At 36.3% G+C, this 17,790-nt stretch overlaps 1 protein-coding gene across 14 annotated transcripts in view; it reads left to right on the forward strand.

Moving 5' to 3' along the window:
* ADD3 (adducin 3) overlaps window positions 1–17,790 on the forward strand; it is a 180,877-nt gene that overhangs the window by 61,700 nt on the left and 101,387 nt on the right. For 2 of the 14 annotated variants that reach the window (XM_069098926.1, XM_069098927.1), the window contains exon 2: window positions 15,672–15,745. The exons of the other annotated variants lie outside the window; for them this stretch is intronic. The gene's annotated coding sequence lies outside the window, so the exon portion shown is untranslated. The remainder of the gene's footprint in view (window positions 1–15,671; window positions 15,746–17,790) is intronic. 14 annotated transcript variants of the gene reach the window in all.

Below are 17,790 nucleotides of genomic sequence, written 5' to 3' on the forward strand. Positions count from 1 at the left end.
CATTTTTAGCCCACTGTTCTTTCTACTTTATTAGACGGCCTTTGCTAATAATAACCACGTTGCTGATTCCATGGGATTATTGTGATAAAGTAAGATAATGTGTATAAAAACCTGCATTATACTGTAAGGTAAAATGTAAATGTAATGGGTTGTTATCTAAGCTTTTCTTTAAAAACTACATTTTTATTGGTATCTTTGTTTTTATAGTGTTACCTTAGGGAAACATCTTCCTTTTCCAGAAAGCTAACCCGTATAACAAAGAATAAAGCAAAAGGGAAAAAATATCCCACTAATATCCCAGACCCACTAATATACCAAAAAAAGTCTGACCTTACATGCAGTTTTCTACCACCACCACCCCATCCATACTTCTGCAAAGAAGATAAGAAGTGCCTTTTCATGCATCTCTGTTAGGGCGAAACTTGAACTTTATAATTTCATGGTACTTAATTGACTTCTAATAAAAACTTGATATTTTCCTTGGACAGCAAATTTTATTAACATTTAAGGGTGAACTAAAAGTCCCATGATGCCAGCTTTCTTAATATAATGAGATAGTAATGGTATGTTGTACTGACCAAGTATTAAAAAAATGAAATGAAAAGTGGGCAAGTAGAACTGGGAATTATTATGCCAAATATATGAATACTTTATCTACTGGCCCTAAGCACTCTGACTTGTGATACCAGCTCAACTTCTGTAGCCAATCAATCTCTAATTGGCAGGGGAGAAGTAGCATTGCTATAGTATGACTGAATCTGCCCAGTTTCCTCATACTGTCGTTTGTACCTATACTGTTCCAAACACAGCTTTGGCCAAAATGGCAAACCCTGGCCAGGAAATTAATATTTTAAAATCTATATCTAATGTTGTATAATTTAACTCAAAGAAAACTGCTGTCATATTACCACTGTGTACTAGGTACTGAAGAAAGATATACTTTTGATGGATCCTTCACTGATTGTCTTATTAGAGCTAGGAATTATCTTAGACATAGTCTAATCTGTCCTTATTTTATGATGAGGAGACTAAGGCTTAGAGAAATGAAGTGATTTGCCTGTAGTCACACAACTATTTAGTGTCAGAGCAGTTTATAATCTGGCATGGTACATTTTGTATACAGAGAAGTGCTTTACCATTAGAGACGAATTCTTCGTTTTAAACATTTTTTATATTTGCTTTTCGTCATATATACAGGCCACCCCTATCTAATATCAATTGGCTTTTCAAAAGTAGGGTATTAGATGAAAAATGTTACAGGGAACAATGGAATAAATCTAAAAAGAGATGATGACTCAAATGATATAATACGCTTTAATAAAGTAATGATAATATTACAAAAATGTCATTTGTCAAAGGATCATATATTAGAGTAGAAAGAGTCTTTACAAATTATCTGGTCCAAATCCCTCATTTTAGGATTATAGGATCACAGATTGAGAGGTGGAAGGAATCTTAGTGATAATTTTGTGCAGATATTGGCAAACTCTGTAGTTTATGGGTCAAGTTTGATCCACCTTCTGTTTTTGTAAAGCCCAGGAATTAATAATGGTTTTTACATTTTTAAAAATTAGAATTTTAAAATCCTACAGAATTTTGCCTGTGCAGCATAAATTGCTGACCTCTAATCTCGTTCAGCATCTTCATTTTTCAGATATTGAATCTGAGGCTTACAGTGATGAAATAACTTATCTAACCTAACACTGGTAGTAAGTGGCAGAATAAATTTTTTCCCAAAATATTATTTTAGACTCCTATGCCAGAACACAAATAGAGAATAGAGAGAAGAAACGAAAACATATCATAAACTTAAATATTGGGACTTAATACAAAGTTAGAAATAAAAGCATGTCATGTACATAGCAGAACATAAGAGAGGATTCAAAATATGTAACAATAAATTTTCATTTCAAGAAAGCCTATATGATAAATAATACTCATTGTATTGAGAATTGTCCATCTTTGCTTTCTTGTGAGTTTTCTTTTGTTCTTTGCTGTGCACTTTTTTACTTGTTCTTTTTTCCCTCCCCCCAATTCCCCTAGACGGCAACAATAAAGTTTAGATATGTTTCTCTATAGCTGTAAATATATACATACCCTCCCCTATCCCCCTAGAAGGCTACAGTGAAGTTTAGATATGTTTCTCCATAGCTATAGATAACACACACACACACACACACATACATACATACATACATACATACACACATACATACATACACAAGGTGTCCCTAAAGTCTGGACGCATAGGAAATCTCATTAAAAACTATGCATATTTTCAAGAAATGAAATTTTCAGCATTTTATTTAATTGGCATAAATTTTAGCCATGACAATTCATATGGAATAAATGTTTTCATTAAGCTATTGGGGACTATTTTCCATATTAGTCAGATTAATTTAATTTAATTAATGAGATTTCCTATTATTTTCATGTCTTCCTACAAAATTTCATTTATGCTAATTAAAATGTTGTTGAAAATTTCATTCATTTCATTTCTTGAAAATATGCATAGTTAATGAGATTTGCTATGTCTCCAGACTTTAGAGACACCCTATACATACATGTATAGATCTATACATTCCCAAAACTATTCTACTCCTGATCTTTTTTTTTACATATATGCATATCTCTTGTTTCCTATCCGTCCTGCCTCTTCTACCTTACTTTTACCCACTACCTTGCCCTCCTATGACTTGCCTACTCCCCTCCAAGGGTCCCTTCCCTATCCTCCTATTCCCATAAATCTAAACACCCTTCTATATCCCTACTTACCTATTCTGTCACCCTCCCCTCTAAAGATCCCTCCCTTGTTCTCTTCCTCTTCCCTATACCCCTACTGCTTTATTTCTTCTGAATTTAGGAGACTTCTATATGCTTTTAAGTATATATGTATTGTTCCCTCTTACCCCCATTCCTGATGAAAGTAGGTTACCAGAACTACCAGCCCTCCTCCCCCAGATTCCTCTGTATCAATTCTTCCTCTTGCACCTCATTTGTAAAAAATTACTCTTTTTAGTTGTTCCTAAATGGTTTTACTTTTAAAATTCATATCATGCCCAGGTTTCCCCCAATCTTTCTTTTGAACTACCCAATTATTAATAAGAACCTCAGACATAAATTTTGCATTTTACATACATAAAAAGTAAACAGTCTGTCCTTATGGATACCTTATAATCAGTCTTTTGTTATGTACCTTATATTTATATTGGTTCTTGTATGTCGAATCATCTGTTAAGTTCAGAGTTTTTTTTTTTTTAATAAAGTCTTGAAAATCTGAGAGTTTATCAAATGTCCATTTTTTTTTTCATTCAAGATACTATGGTAGTTAACTTTGCAGGGTATGGTATTTTTGGCTCTTCAGAATAAGTTTTGAACCTATGTCCTCTGAATCCAAATCCTGTGTACTTGCCCCCCATCTTTTTTTCCCCACACAGGTGAGATTTGAAAAGTGAATTGCTAGTAAATTAGAGTGACATCTGAAAAAAGAATTTGTATTTTCCCAACCTTAAAATATAAGAATGATGACACAATTTAGCTCTTACTTTCTTTTTTTTCTGCCAAGAAAAAATTATCTTTGGATAGCAAAAAACAATAGAAATCAGTGATAGAAAGTTGAAATGTCCTTGTCAAATTCAGGTCACCAGATAATATGACAGGCTAGGATACTTGGAGACCTGCAGATAAAATTGCTAAGCCCCTTCAGTGACCTTTGAAGATTGTGGATAATAGAAAAGTGCCACACGTTTAAAGAAAGGCAAATGTTGTCTCATTTCCAAAGAAAGGGAAGAATATAGAGTCTAAGAACTATGTTCTGAAGAGCTTGACTTTTTTTCCTGGCAAAATGCATAAACATATTATTAAAGGGATTGCTAACAAACATCTAGAAAAGAAAGCATTCATCACAAAGAGTTAGCATGGCTTCATTACAAAAAGGTCATGCCAGACTAACCTCCTTTCCTTTTTGACATGCTTATTAATTGGTAGAGCAAGGGAATGCTGTTGGTTACCTATATTTCAGCAAAACACTTGACAAAGTCTTTCTTGTCCTTGTGGACAAGCTGGAAGGAGTAGGCTAGACAACAGTACAACAGTTAAAACGGAAGGATTCAGAACTAGTTAAATGGACAGACCTTAAGTAATGCTTTTAATAAGTTGATGTCAGTTTTTACAAAAGTCCCCAGCAGAGTGCCTTAAGGATGCTTTTTCACTTTGTTCTGTTCAACATTCATGACTCGGATAAAGACACAGGTATCACACTTTTGAAATTTGCAGGTGGGACTAAGTTAGAAGTGTATTAGGTTATAAATACTAACACATTAGATGACAGAGCCAGTATTCCAAAAGATCTCAATAAACTAGTACAAACAGTCACCCAAACTTAATGTGATGGAAAATTAGTGGGTTTAAGTGTTAAATGCTATCATTTAGGTTTGAAAAATGGACTTCACAAGTACAAGTTGTAAAAGGCAAGGCTAACTGAGAGACAGAGAGGAACAGAGAGACAAAGTGTAAGCATACAAGCACATTTATTAAGTGCTTACTATGTGCCAGTCTTCACTAAATGCTGACAGTCTCTGCCCTCAAGGAACTTATTACATTCTTTTAGAGGAAAATATATAAAGAGGAGCAAGAAAGGGAGGGAGGGAGGAAGGGAAGGAGAAAGGAAGGGGTGGTACATGAACAGCAACAGAGTGTAGAGATGCCTGTGAAGTGATGTGAAAGATCAGTGCTGGGCAAGGCAGAGAAAACTCACCTATCAAAGCCTGGTGTCCCAGAAACAGAACCCAAGGTTCCAATGAGAGGGGTTGAAGATGATCACTGTTCAGACAGCTAAAGGGATGGGAGTCACAAAGTGATGATTGCTTATATGAAAAATAACTAGGGGTTTTAGTGGATTGCTTACTGGTTCAACATGAATTAACTGGGTGACATAACAACAAAAGAAAATTAACAGGATCTCATGCTGCATTGAGAGGCATAGTATCTAGAATTTATGAGGTGGTCTTCCCTCCCTAGTCAGATCACATATGCAGAATTGTGCTCATTAGCAAGAACAAAGTACAGTGTATCCAGAAGAGAATAATATGGACATTGAAAGGGCTGAAGACCATACCTTGTCAGTACTAATTGAAGGACTTAAGGATATTCATCCTGAAGAAGAAAAGACTTTGTGAAGTGGGAGAGATGGTTTTCAAATATTTGAAGGATTGACATGTGGGAAATGGATTAAACTTGTTCTGGTAAGCTTTAGAAGGCAAAATCAAGAGCAGTGGGTAGAAGCTCTATTAGAGGCAGATTTAGGCTTGATATAAAGAAAAAAACTTCCTAATAATTAGAATTGTTCAAATGTGGGATGAACTGTCTTGGGAGGTAATGGGTTCCCACTTACTAGAGATCCCTTTAGTGAAGTCTTGACCACTTATTTGGGATGTTGTAGAAAGGATTCTTGGTCTAATAAAATCTGACCAGTACTGACATGGTCCACTACTATATGACCTCTGAGTTTCTTGCTGAAGCATTATTGCTCTCCTTGCTTCTAGTTAACCTTTTCCAAACCATCTTCCACACAACTGCCAAATTGATATCCCTAAAGTACCAGATCCGACCATGGCACTCTTTTATTCAAGAAACTTTAGTGGTTTCCTATTATTTCTAGGACAAACTACAAACTCTCCTCTTTAGTACTTGAATCTAACTTTCTGTGCCAATTTCACACATCTCCTCTCCCATGTTTGCTGGTTGTGCCAAATTGACCCATTCTTCCCCTGACATTTCATTTTTCATCTTCATGTGTAGAATGCTCTTCCTCCTTAACTCTGCCTGTTGGATTCCTTAGCTCCTTTCAAGAATGAGTACAAGTATAATGAAGCCTTTCCTGATGTCCCTTTTTAGTGTTGTTTGTCCTCTGCCTCTTGAAATTACTTAATATTTTTCTTGAAATTACTTAACATTTTGCATTGACTTATTTGTATATATGCTCTTTGTCAACTAAGATATTTGAGGAGAATTATTTTGTCTTTGTATTTACTTGACCTGGAAAGATTATAGTAAATTGTAGATGCTTAATAAGTGCTTTTTGAATTTAATTGAATTCTGAATCTGTAAACTGAGGCCTAACTAAGCAAAGTGATTTCCCTAACAATGTAAAACTTATGACTGAAAAAGACAACTCAAGAACTGAACTGGTCTTCTCATTCCAAGTGCAGTGTTCTTTGGGAAATGTTATAACAAGTTTGCCTTAGTTATTTATTTGTAATTACTGATTCATAATTAAATCAGTATTGTTTTGGCAGACGACATTAAATAACTTTATTAGTTTCCCCCTTCATATGAACTCTACTGAAATAGTCCTGGTTATTCACGTTGTCATTTGTGGAACCAATTACAAAATTTTTCAAAGTATTTGTTACATTTGAAATTATAAGATGGTTTCTTTGATAAAGACATGTATTCAAAATAGTATATTTAATGGAATTTTTTAGTCTAATCTGCTTGGGGCATATTAAGGAAAGAATTTGGTTTGAGACAATAACATAAATTCCAGGCCTCCAAGAAAAGCACAGTGAAGAAGGGAACCTCACCATACCCAAGGGCCTTGCCAAGTTCCCCTCCCCCTTCCAGTCTTTCTTTCATAGATTCCCAAGCACCACAGGGAATGTTTGGATGGTAGCTACAACCATGGAGAGGATGGAATTTTAATTAAGTTATTGTTGGTTTTTTCCAGACCTGTATCTTTGTTGGAAAGTTTGTTTGCATTCCTGTGGTCCAAAGTATAAGGAAATGATCCATATTAACAATTTCCAATTATTTCCTCAAGGGTTCCTTTATTGGCAAACTCCTTTAATGTCTTTGTTCATAAGAGAGAGAAAAATGACTCAAAGCATTACTTTAGATCTCTGTGGACCCAACTGATATATTTTCTTCCAGTTTTTCTTATTTAGCTATAACCCAAGGTGATATGCTATGTTTTTTGACAACTGCATCCTTTCTCATTACTCTTTCAACAATAATTGCCAGAGATCTGGTTCTTTTCTCAGAGTATTTCTCTGGGGTTCTCTTAGCCTGTTCAGAATACTACAACTAGACAGGATTTTAATTGGCTCAGGATTTTTAGTTGTCCCTTAATTCTTTCTCTATTATGATATGAGTAGAAGGAGTCACTTGAAACCTTTAAAATAATACTATGTGAAATGGGTTTGTTTGAGTTGAAAGATATAATAACCATTACACTTAATAGCAGTGTTCAATTAGTAAGTAATGAGGGATGATAGATGGTTCTTTTAAGGTTTCTGTTTGTAGTGGTGAAGATGACTCCATGATTCAAATATCAAATTGTTATCCATATTCTAATGAGTGATAAAAGAAAGAGGAAAAGGCAATCTGTAGCATGCTTAAAGGACAACAGTGGTGGAAGAAATTGTTAAAAGGAACTTTTACAAACACAAATAGTAAATGGTTGCCCTCAAATGTATTTTCTGAGATCACCTTTAAGTACTAGTGGGAAAAGCTGGCCACAGATTGGAAGAAATTCTCAGTTTTATGAATCAAAATGTTATTGGTAATGATATTTCTATGCATGGAATTTTATCCTAAAAGAACAATATGCTACCCTGCTTTGCTTTTACTAGCTGATGGTTTAATTGCTTCATAAATAAACACTTTGCCAAACATATGGGATTTAAGTATATTTCTTGCTGTGTTTTTTTGTAGATGGTTTTGTAATTAAAAAAAAATCTCTACATTGTTCTTGGTATCTACCTTTTGGTTTGCTTCCTTTAAATTTTTTATTGATATATTTTGCTTTTATATTATTTCCATTTCTGAATATCTCTCTCCTACTTCTCCTACCCAACAAGTAGTCCCCTATAACAAAGAATAAAAAAGGAAGGAAAAAAGCAATTAAAAAAAACCCAACCAGTAAATCAATGGAGTCTGATAGTATATGCAATGCTTCGTGCATAGCCTCCTGCTTATGCTGAAAGGTGATGTCTTTCCTTAAAAAAAAAAAAAAGATAATTTTTCATTAGTAAGTATTTATTTTCTCTCTTTCCCTCCTGTTCCCCTCATTGAAAAAAAAGAAAAACAAAACTCTCATAATTGTAATGGTAATGGTAATTTGAAGATCTTCTGTGCCCCTTAATAAGCCTAAGGGAATTTGAAGACCTTCCCTGATTTGAAGATTTTCCCTGCCCCCTAATAGGCTGAATGTAATCACATGGAGTCTATGGCATGAGGAGTTTGCTGAAGGGTGAGGCAGAGCCCATAGGAAGCTGGGACTCAGAGCAACTAGATGGTGGGAGAGAGAGGATGGCAGGCAAGCAGACAGCTAGATGTGTGTGTTGATTTGTGGGAAGGCTAAAGGATGATGTGGCTCTTTGCTGTATTATGGTGCATTAACTTCTATGTTGCTATGATGGATTTGGTTTTCTGGTGTCTGGATAAATATTTTGCTCCTGTCTTCTATATGAAGATTCTGTTATATTTTGTGATTGAGAACTATGTTTATTTTACATATTTACAGTCACTATCAACGCTATGACTACAGTAATAAATATGCACTCAAGCAAAACAAACTTTGCCTTGGTCAGGCCCAAAAAGTGTATGTCTCATTCTGCATCTTGAATACAACACTTTTCTGGCAGGAAGTAGGTAGTAGCATACTTCATTATTGGTCCCCAAGAATTGTGATTGGTCATTGCATTGATCAGAGAGAGTTGAGAGAGTTAAGTCTAAGTTGCTTGTCTTTACAATGTTGTTATTGCATAAATCATCTTGGTTTTTCTCATTTCACTCTACATCAGATCATACAAAAATTCCTACATTTTTCTGAAATCATCCCTTTTGTCATTTCTTATTCCGCAATAGTATTTCATTACATTCATAAATTATAATTTGTACAGCCATTGATAAACACCTCCTTAGTCTGTAGTTCTTTGCTACTGCAAAAAAGCTGCTATAAATATCTTTGTACATATAGGTTCTTTTTTTTATCTCTCTTAGATTTCTTTGGGACCTTTGTTTTAGTTGTGATGTTGCTGAATCAAAAGCTATGTACACTTTTGTGACTTTGGAGCAATAATTCCAATTGCTTTTCAAAATATCTGGACTAATTCACAGCTCTACCAGTAGTGAATTAGTGTGCATGTCTCCCCAACATCCCTGCAACATTTGTTATTTTCATTTTTGGTTAAATTTGTCCATCTGATAGGTATGAGGTAGAACCTGAGATTTGCTTTAATTTATATTTCTCTAATAGTGATTTGGAGCATTTTTTTTTAATATGCAACTAATGACTTGGATTTCTTTCTCTGAAAATTATCTCTTTGTATCCTGTGTATCATTTTGGGAATGACTCTTATTCTTACAAATTTGAATGAGATTCTCATTTGGAATCATCTTATTTGTTTTGGCAAAGTGCCTAGTAGATAATAGTTGCTTAATAAATGCTTGTTGACAAGACTTGGAAATGTTAAGAAAGTTGCTGCAAAGATTTTTTCCCCTCAGTTAACTGTTTGCCTTTTAATTTTGTCTTCATTGGTTTCATTTTTGCAAAAACTTTAAAATTGTATACAATCAGAATTGTCCGTTTTATTTTTTTTGTGATAATTTTTACCCTTTGTTTGGTCTTGAGGTACCTTTTAACAACTCTTTTCCGGGATCAGCCTTGGTCATTATAATTGCAGCATCAGTTTTCATTGTTTTTTGTCATTGTTGTCTTTTTCCTTTACATTGTTATAGTCATTGAGCAACTAGATGACATCGTGAATAGAGCAAAGGACTTAGAATCAGAAAGACATGAGTTCAAATCCTGTCTAAGATAGTCCTTAGTTGTGTTACCCTGAGTAAGCCATTTAATCTCTCTGTGCCTCAGTTTCCTCTTCTGTAAAAATGGGACTATCATAGCACCTACTTTACAGGGTTGTTGTGGGAATCAAATGAGATAACATGTATAGCACTTTGCAAACCTTAAGATGCTTTATAAATGCTAGCTATTATTTTCTTTCCTAGTTCTGTTTATTTCATTTTATATTGGTTCAGATAAGGCTTCTCTGAATTCTTATTAATCTCTCTCCCCTCTCCCTCTCTTCTCTCCTCTCTCCCTTCTCCTGTCTCCTATCTCCTTTCTTCCCTCTCCTCCCTTCTTCTCCCCCCTCATCTCTCTGTCTCTGTTTCTGTCTCTGTTTCCATCTCCCTCTCCCTCTCTCCTCTCCTGTCACATCTCTCCTAGGCTAGAAGTACAGAGGACACTCACAGACCTAATCACAATACTGATTGACACAGTAGAAGGTTAAACTACTTGGTTTTTCTGACTTTGCCTGGTTTGCTCTTCCTTAGGCAACCTGGTGATCCTCAGCCCCCAGAGTTCACCAAGAACTATCATTCTCAGCTTTCCCCAGCAGAAGAAATTATGTGTGCCCCCACCACACACCCAACCATAGGCATTATTGTTGTTATAGTAGTATTCAGTTGATTTGCTATATTTTGTGATGATTTTTGCAATTTTTTTGCATTTAGAAGCATATTTTTATTTTTTGAGTGATAAATATCTCTTCCAGGAATATCCTATGCAGTTGGACAAGGTAGTTTTATGTGAAGCCTAAGAACTATAATAGTAATTATCATAATATGGAAATAGCCCTTTTCTCTTTTAAGTTTGGTAAGATGCTTCTCAGACTACAATCTTCCCTTTCCCTACCCTGAAATTTCCAAGTGCCACTTGCAGTCTTGAGATACGTCTAGAAAGCATCAGCTGGGCTATTTTCTAGATGGCCTTACTTGTAGAAGGAAAAATAATCATCTGTTGTGTAGGGGAAGTGGCTGATCCCAGAACTGGCTTTTTGTTGGTCCCTTACCTACCACAAATCTCTTTGTGTCTATTTTTGAATCTAGTTTCTTTCTGAAAATATTTTAAATACCTCTTTGTAATTGAATGTCTTTTTCATTTATAGTTAAGCTCAGATTTGCAGAGTAGGTCACCCTGGACTTCATGCTAAGTTCCATTGCTCTTTGGAAAATATTATTCCATTCCCTTCTGTGTTTTCTGATGGGAACAGAATAGTCTTGCATTATTTTAATTTCCTTTCCTTTGTATTTGAGGGTGTTTTTTCTGATCTCTTGCAGAACATGTTTCTGTATTGAATCATTAAACTTAACCAGTATATATCTTGGAGTTTGCAGCCTTAGGTTTTTTTCTGGAAGTTATCTGTGAATTCTTCCAGTTAGCATTTCATTTATTGTGTTAAAAAGTTCTGGGCAGTTCTCTTCTATTATTTCCTGCTGTTATGATTTTAAGATATTTTGTCCTGTTGTATTCTGAGAGACTTGTCATCTCTAGGTTGTCTTTATGTACCCTGTCTTCAAGATCACTTTGTTTTGCTTTTATAGTGAACTTATTTTTTTTAATGCTTTATTAACTTCTGATTTACATCATTCGTTTCCGCCAGATTTTGAGTTACAAATTTTCTCCCCGTTTTTCCCCTACCCACCACCCCAAAATAGCAGTCCCACAGGATATCCCTCCTCCAATCTGCTCTCTCCCATATTTTCTCCCATACACCTTTTGACTTTTCCAGTGGACCTCTATGCCTCAGTGCCTGTATATCTTATTTCCCAATTACATGTAAGATGGTATTAATAATAGTATATATATATATATATATATATATGTATACATACATACACACACACATATATACACATACATATTTGAATATTTGATTTTAAAACTTTCAGTTCCAGATTCACTCCCTTCCTTCCTTGTCACCCACCCTTACTGGGAACATAAGCAGTTCACTATAGGTTATACATGTGTGGCTAATGCAAAACAGTAACATAGTAGATATATTGTAAAAGACTGACTATGTTTCCTTCCCTCCTATCCCACCTACCACTTGTTCTATTCTCTACTTTGATCCTGTCCCTTTTCAAAAGTGGGTGCTTCCAACTTCCCTCCCCCCCAGCCTGCCCTCCTTTCCTTTATCCCCCCCCCTCTCCCCCTCCCCCCCCCCCATTCTCCTGGAGGGTGAGATACCCTATTTAGTGTGATTTTCACTCCTTCAAGCCAGATTCAATGGGAATAAGGTTGACCCATTCCCTTTTGCCTTCCTATTCTTCCCCTCCATTGTAACCATTTTCCCTTGCCACTTCTGTATGAGATAGTTTACCCCAATCTGTCTCTCCCCATCTCCTCTCATTATATTCCTCTCTCACCTCTTAATTTCACCTTTTAAGTATCATCCCTTCCTGTTAGATTGGTCCTGAGCCCTCTATCTATGTATAACTGTAAACATATATACACACATTCACATATGTATTCATATGCCCATATACCCTCATATATAGACATATGTATATATTTCTAATCCCTTCATCTACTGAGAAAAGTTTCATAAGTTACAATTATTGTTTTTCCATGTAGGAATGTTAATAGTTCAACTTTGATAATTTCCTTTTGATTTCTTTTCTCTGTTTACCTTCTCATGCTTCTCTTACTTCTTGTATCTGAATGTCAAATTTTCTATTCAACTCTTTTTTTTTTTTCAGCAAGAATGCTTGGAAGTCCTCTATTCCACTGAATGACCATATTTTCCCCTGAAACATGATACTCAGTTTTGCTGGGTAGGTGACTCTTGGTTTTAATACCAGCTCCTTTGCCCTCCGGAATATCATATTCCCAGCCCTTCCATCCCTCAGTGTAGAAGCTGCCAGATCCTGGGTTATCCTGATTGTGTTTCCACAATATTCAAATTGTTTCTTCCTGGCTGCTTGTAAAATTCTCTCCTTAATCCGGGAATTCCAGAACCTGGCTATAATATTCCTAGGAGTTTTCTTTTTGGGATCTTTTTCAGGAGGTGATCGGTGGATTCTTTCAACCTCTATTTTGCCCTCTGGTTCTAAAACATCAGGGCAGCTTTCTTTGAGAACTTCCTGGAGGATGATTTCTAGGTTCTTACTTTGATCATGGCTTTCAGGTAGTCCAATAATTTTTAAATTATCTCTCCTGTATCTATTTTTCCAGGTCAGTGGTTTTTCCCATGTGATATTTCACATTGCCTTCTATTCTTTCATTTGTTTGGATCTGTTTAACAGCATCTTGATTTCTCATAAAGTCATTAGCTTCCATTTGCTCCAGTCTAATTCTGAAGTAATGATTCTCCTCATTGAGCCTTTGAGATTCTTTTTCTATCTGGCAAATTCGACTTATTAAGGCATTCTTCTCCTCATTGCCTTTTTGAGCCTCCTTTGCCATTTGAGTCAGTCTGTTTTTTAAGGTATTATTTTCCTCAGTCAGGCTGTTGACTCTCATTTCATAATTTTCTTGCATCGTTCTCATTTCTCTTCCCAGTTTTTCCTCCACTTCTCTTATCTGCTTCTTAAGGTCCTCTATGGCCTGTAGCCAGCTTGTATTTTCCTTTGAAGCTTTTGGTGCAGGAGTTCTGACTTCACTGTTTTCCTCCTGTTCCATGCTTTGCTCCTTTTTGTCCCCAAAATAGGAATGTAATGTTGGAATCTTCTGTCTGCTTTAGCCGTTTCCTTTGCCTGCTCATTTTGCCACTCAATCACTTGACCCCTGGGCTTTTTGCCACAGTAGGACTCTGCCACCAGACAGGGGAGCTTTAGTCCCAAACGCTGGGGTTTTCTCAGCTGTAGGAGGTATTAGATGGGTGCCCTCTCTGAGGTCTCCACATGCTCTGGCAAGCTGGACATACACCCCAGGACCTCCACCCTAGACTGCAATCCAGATCCAAGCAGGTTAAAGCAAGAGCAATTACCCCTCAGACTGGTGCTTGGTCCCCCTACACTCTGCAGGCCAGGAGCTGAAATCTGCCACATGGTGCTGGTGGTGGCTTCTTACCCCGGGGGTAAAAGCCAGGCACTTCCACTTACTGGTGCCAAAGTCCAGACTGCACTGACCTCTCACTTTGTCCTTCGCATCTATGTGTGGATAAATCTGGAAACGGCCACAGCTGCTGCTGATCTGGAGTCCCTCTGGCTGTCAGCTGGTCAGGCCTGCCCTGGGACTAAAGCCTCTGCGTGGGGCTGGGCTTGGCTCCCAGAGCGCTGTGCTGGATTCCTGCTGGCCTGCCGGGCTGTCCTCAGCGGGAGGTTAGTTTCTCTGTGTCATTTTGTGGGTTCTGCCGCTCCAAAGTTTGTTTAGAGTCCCCTTTTTACATGGATTGGGGAAGGTGGAAGCCGGAGCTGTGGGAAGGTTGTGCTTCTACTCCGCCATCTTGGCTCTGCGGAACTTATTTTCTTTTAATATTATTGTTTTTTTTTTCTTCTTCTAGATTGGCCTTCTTTCTGTATATTTGCGTTTCTGATCTTTTCTTCTCTCCTTTCTCTTCTTTGGCAATATTTGTTACCATAGATTCCAGTTTTCCTATTCTACCTATTATTTTTGCTCTGCAGGACACAAATTCTACTCTCATAACTCTCATTTCTCTTTTGAACCACTCCAGAACAGTATGTTTTAATTCCATATTCCCCTCAAATTCCACAGAGTCTTCAGGCTCATCAAATATTTCATTTATTTTACCTTGTTTCCTTTACTATATTTATTCATAGATGTTTCAACTCATTGGCTAGATCTGGAGGCTATATTTCTTTCTGCTGTTAATGATTTCCCTGTTGATTTATCTGCTAATATTCAAGGTCTTTGAGTTTTCTTCTTCTGGAGATCTTTCAATCCTCCCCCCCCCCTTATTTTCCCCTATTAATTGCTTTTTGAATCTTTGATTTGCTGATTTCTATTCAGGCTCAATCTCAAAGCATTTTAGCCTCCTCTTGCACTGGGCAATTCATGGTACACCAGTTTCTGCCATAAGTGACTTAGGTGAACAGAACTGGCTCCATCTGGGTTTTGAGTTCTTTCCTTCAAGCTTAGTTGAGTGCCACATGGTGCATACCCATCCCCCGCCCTCAGCTTGGCCACATGTTCACTGTGAGCTATTCAGGTGTTCTGTCCAGCTCCCTCTTTTCCTCAGTTCTCTGACAGAGAACTGCCATGCTGAGTTCTAGGAAGTTAATTTTTGTAATTTAGATCTCTGAGGGTCTGGGAAGAGTTGGGGTAAGATGTGGTGTTGAGCATTATTTCCAGTTGAGACACACATCCTGCCCCTTTCCTTCTGTTCCTGGCTCTCCCACAGAGAACTTTTGCAGCACAGAATGCTGTCTGCTGTAGTGCTGGCTGTGGGGTCTCAATAAGTTTCAGTAGTCTACAGAGAGGTATGCTGTCTGGCTATCTGTCCTAGCCTGAGTAAATTTCTACAGACTGGAATTAGGATTTCCGTGCCACTGGAAAGAGGAAAGGAGACTGGAGTTTGGGTTTTAAGTCTGTTGCAAGACAATATGGGTCAACCAATACAGGCTTGCTGCTGATAGTATGACGTGAGGGGAAGGGTTACTGAGTGGGCTTAGTCTAGATGTCAATTCATGGGTTTGTTTTTCATCTTCTTTTGTATTCTAAGTATGCTAAATCATGGAAACAGCTGAAACTTCTTTATCTTCAGCACTTAATTCCTGTTTTGGAGAGCTTTGAGAGGTTGAGGGAATCAGAAAATATCTAATCTTTCATCTTGTCTAATCACATGACCCAGAAGTTGCATCTTTTATTAGACAGGTGATTGGGCAATGGGTTTTTAGTGAGTTCTTTCTCTATCTTTCTTTAGGCCTTCAGTGACCTAAAGTTGGGTTACAGAATAAAGCTGAGAATTCATGTCCTGGGTGGAAAAACAAGAGCCAGGTAAAATAAATAGTGGATTCCTCTGAGTGTTCTGTGCTGTGACATAGCTGTTTGAAACTCAAAATAAGAAAAAATTATTTCATAATTTGGAAGAAAAGTAATAAATTGAGGAAAATATAGCCTCTCAATTTTAAATGTTAAAGTATTAGACAACCCAATAAAATAAAAAAGAATGACAATTTGAAAAAGAAAATAACCCACAATCTGTTGCTACAAGAAACACATTTTAAAAACAAAGACAGACACAGAATAAAAATTAGAACACCAAGTGAATCCAAAAAAAGCAGAAATTGTGAACATGTGCAGTCATTTCAGTTTTCTCTGACTCTTTTTGATCTCATTTGGGGTTTTCTTGGCAAAGATACTATGGAGAGATTTGCCATTTTCTTCTCCAACTTGTTTTACAGATGAAGAAACTGAAACAAACAGGGTGAAGTGACTTCCCCAAGGTCACATAGCTAGTATGTGTCTGCGTTCAGATTTGAACTCAGGCTCTCCTGACTCCAAGCCTGGTGCCACCCAACTCCCATTGCAATCATTCTATGAGACAAATCAAAAACAAACTTTCAAAACATAAAAAAAAAGATAAATAAGGAAACTACATTATTCTGCAAGGAACCATAGATAACAGACCACTATCAGTATTGAATTTAGATCTTCCAGATTCCTAAGCATCAAAATTCATAAGGGATACATTAATGGAAAAACAAAAACATATAGACAGTAACACTATAGTAACATATTTCAATGTCTCCCTTTTAGTTTCGGAAAAGTCTAACAGAAAGATAAAGGGAAAAATATGGAACTGAACAAATTGCTAGGGAAACCAGAGCTAAGAAGATGATGTCTTCTAAAAGGGACTACTAAAGAATATACATATTTTTCATTCCACATAGGACATTTTTTTTTTCTTTTTGGAGGGGGGAGGGCAGGGCAATTGGGGTTAAGTGACTTGCCTAAGATCACAGGGTTATTAGTAAGAGTTAAGTGTCTGAGGGTGGATTTGAACTCAGGACCTTCTGACTCCAGGGCCAGTGCTCTTTTTACTGCGACACCTGGCCACCCTGCTCACATAGAACTTTTTTAAAAAAAAATTATCCATGTATTAGGGCACATTGATATTACAAATAAAGGGAAAATGTAGAAATAGTAAGTATATAGACCATAATGTAATAAAAAGAGTACTTAATTCAGGTACCCCAAACAAAAGAGAGAGATGGAAATGGAGATTTAAAAATGAAATCCTAAATTATGAGTGAGTTAAAGGACAAATCATTAAAAGAATAAAATACCAAAATTTCTGGGAAGCTATTGGGGGAGGGGGGAGGCAGGTTAGAAATCATATCTCTACAAACATAAAGAAGATAAAAAAAGAGGGAATTAATTGACTATACATTTTAAAAAATTAAAAAGTCAACAAATAAAATAAGCACAAAAGAGATTTTAAAAAATTAGAGAAGAAATAGATAAAATGGAAACAAAAAAACTATAGAAATGAAGAATAAAACTAAAAAGTGTTTCTTTGAAGGGATTAATAACATTTATAAAGTTTTAGCCAATCTAATTGACAGAAAATTAAATGAAGAAAATAGCAAATAAATAAGGTGAAATCACAACAAAACCAGAAGAAATAAAATAGAATAATCAGAAACTATTATACATACTTAAATACTAACAAAACTGAGGACACAAAAGAAATAGAAATACTTCCAAAATATATAATACCTAGACTAACAGAAGACCAAATTGATATCTTAAATACTCAAATTTCAGGAAAGGAAGTAGAACTGGCTACAAAGGAACTACTAAAAAAACAAAACCTCCTGACCCTGATGGTTCACAAAATAATTCAATCAAAATTTTAAAGAAAAATGTTAACTGTGTTACACAAATTATTCTCAAAAATTGAAAAAGTGGTGGGGTAGAGGCAAGATGGCAGGCTAGAAACAAGACTTCCCTGAGGATCCCGTTTCCACCTCCTCCAATACATGTAAAAAATGACTCTAAACAAACTTTAGAGATAAAGAACCCACAAAGTGACAGAA

Source organism: Petaurus breviceps, unplaced genomic scaffold, assembly GCF_028583685.1.
Source record: "Petaurus breviceps papuanus isolate PSGF00001 unplaced genomic scaffold, PetGlider_PUasm1.0 37, whole genome shotgun sequence".
NCBI classification, from domain to species: Eukaryota; Metazoa; Chordata; class Mammalia; order Diprotodontia; family Petauridae; genus Petaurus; species Petaurus breviceps.